Raw genomic sequence first — 3,112 nt, 5'->3', positions numbered from 1 at the left:
CTATGCAACACTAAAGAGTAATGTAGAATCCGCTAAATACCTCACAACATGGATGAACTTGGAGGACATTATGCTGTGTGAAATAAGTCAATCACAGAAGGACAAATTTTGTATTAGTCCACTATTGTAAAAAGTCAAGGAAAGGTTTATATATGGAAGAAAACTTTCTTTGTTGGTTACCAGGGGTGAGAGGGGAGAGGTGGGGAGGGAAAATTACTATACGAGTAAGAGACAAGTATTCATTTGGGTGAAGAGAAAGGCATTATACCAAAAGTGAGTGACAAACACAATAACAATAAGGAAAAGGACACAGAGAGGTGCACAAGAGGTACAGACAGCAAAAACAAACACTTTTACGTACACGATACTGAATTGTCAGCAATAACAAATATTAATCTATGGTGGATACATAGGTAGACAGGCTGAATGATCAAGTATGTCTAAGCAAAAGGGAATATACCCATGAGCATATATAAGTTTGGCAGATGATATTTCTACATATATAAGAATCTCCAGGAGCTCTGGTGGCATAGTGCCTAAGGCATTTGACTGCTAACCAGAAGGCTGACAGTTCAAACCCACCAGCCACTCCTCGGAAGGAAGACTAGGCAATCTACTTCCACAGAGATACACCTCGGAAACCGAAGGAGGGGTGACTATGAGTCAGAACTGACTCGATGGCAGTGAGTTTTTATATATATATATATAAGAATGTCCACATATATAATAGAGCCAATGGGAGAAAAATTATGATAACTTCTTAGCCACAGCCATCCACCCTGAGGGAGGCAGTTGTTGGGCCTGTGGGCTTGGGACCATGATTGTGGGAAACATCAAGCTCAATTGGCATAACATATTACAAAAGAACATTGTTCTACATCCTACTTTGGTGAGTAGCAACTGGGGTCTTAAAAGCTTTCAAGTGAACACCTAAGGTGCAATAGTTGGTCTCTCCTTATCTGGAGCAAAGAAGAATGAAGAAAACCAAAGACACTTGGAAATAACTAGTGCAAGGAACTAGTGGACCATGCAAACCTCAGCCTATATGAGCCTGAGACCAGAAGAACTAGATGATGCCTGGCTACCACTGTCAACCATTCAGAAAGGCATCAGTGCAGGAGATCCTAGATAGAGTGGGAGAACAATGTGGAAAAAAAAAAAAAAAAAAAAAAAAAAAAAAAAAAGACCAGGCTTACTGCTCTGATAGAGACTGGTGAAACCTGTGAGATGATGGTGCCTCGTTACCCTTCAGGCCTGGAATTTAATTCACTCCCATGGCTTCCAGCCAAACAATAGACAGGCATGTAGGGTGAACATTTACCCCAGTTGGATACACTCCTTAGAAGTATCAACATGGGAGATCAGAAGGTCAATATTTGCACAAGAAGATAGCTCAGAAGGCAGGAATGCATAGGAAAGGAGGACACAGGGAAAAGGTAATCATAGGGAGGAAGTGGGAAGAGGGCTGTTACATTGTGCGGATTGCACTTAATATCATGAAACAAAATGTGTGTGAACTGTTGTATGAAAAATGAATTTGCTCTATAAACTTCCACCCAAATCTCTCTCTCTCTCTCTCTCTCTCTCGCACACACACACACACAAAAGAATAGCCTCATAGTAATACTATAGTACATCTAAAGTATCTTTCTTAAAACCTTTAAAAACTACACTGATGAAATTTTAAGAGAAACTTTAACTTTGTATATGACATGTACATGAAGTTAGAGCCATCCTAACTTTTGTGGACCATCATGAAAATTGCACCGCATTTCAGCACTCAGTTTCAGCATAATTAGAAAATTGGTACACATCAGGCACTATAGAAACCAAAAACTGAACTTGTTCCCTCAAGTTGACTCTGAGTCATAGTTTGCCTACAGGACAGAGTAGGACTTCCCCATAGGGTTCTCAAGGCTGCACTCTTCAGGGAACCACATCTAACTCCTGCAGAGCTGCTGGTGGGTTTGAACCTCCCACCTTTTACTTAGCAGTCAAGCACTTAACCATTGCACCACCAGGGCTCCTTAAGCACATATAGGACCGTACAAGGCCTTCATTTTGCCTAATTCTGGTTTAAAAGTGAAATAATGTTGACTTTACAAGTGTCCTTCTAGCCATACACCTTAAAAATTAAATATGAAAAGATGATGTTGTAAAGTTTAACTGATAAGAAATAAAAATCAAAACAAAATAATCTGCCACAATCAGATCTCTTTAAAACAGAGAAACCCTCTTTAACACAAAGTCTTTATCTTGTTGACCACCACGCTTTAATGAAATACAATTATTTCTATGTCACTTGTTTCAAATCCCTTGTTAAACAAAGGGGAGAAGTTCCATTATCTTTCAGGTTTTAACAAGCCAGTATAAATTGGCTGTATTTGTCTATTATTCATCCACTGTGGTTAGAAATTAAGTCTTTGTACTGACAGGGCTAAGACTTAGCTGGGCAGATCAATAGAATTATTTCTGTCCTTAGACAATAGGAGGTATGAAGATAATGTCTAATGATGACTTAAAAAACAAAACAACAAAAAAAAAGCCTCTGCCTTTCATTAGCAGTTCATGTTCCAGGAGAGGCTGTTTGAGTTGCTGAACAAAAGATTGCATCGAAGGTTCAACACCTTCATGTATCAGAAAAATTGTCTACAAATCTCACACCTCTCTAAATGCCTAGCCAGAAAAAAAAGCATATTCTATGTACAGTCCACAGGGAAACCATAGGAAACCCTTCATAATTAACACTCTTATGAATTCATTGTAAGTCAATACTAAACCCTGCGTGACTATGTTGAGGGCCATCCATAGCCAGAAAATTAGAATAATAAGAAGAAAGACTAAACAGAATGCTTCAGAAATAAGTATAACAGCTTTCCTCTCAAGAGACAGACTTCTCTGACTTGTTTCACACGCTGGCCCCACATGGTTTCTTTGGAATATATTTATCATGACTTTTCATGATCTTTTTTATTTAAAAAAAAAAAAAAGGTAAGAATATTCCTCCTTCTCTACCTCATGAGGATGTTGGAAAGATTAAAATTAGATAGTTGTGAAAGTGTTCCTAACTCCCCTAGGAAAGACTAAAGAAATCTTTTTTTTTTTTTTTTTT

Source organism: Orycteropus afer, unplaced genomic scaffold (genome assembly GCF_000298275.1).
Source record: "Orycteropus afer afer isolate SDZICR_OR568_19922 unplaced genomic scaffold, OryAfe1.0 scaffold00072, whole genome shotgun sequence".
Lineage (NCBI taxonomy): Eukaryota > Metazoa > Chordata > Mammalia > Tubulidentata > Orycteropodidae > Orycteropus > Orycteropus afer.
This window is presented reverse-complemented; position numbering follows the sequence as displayed.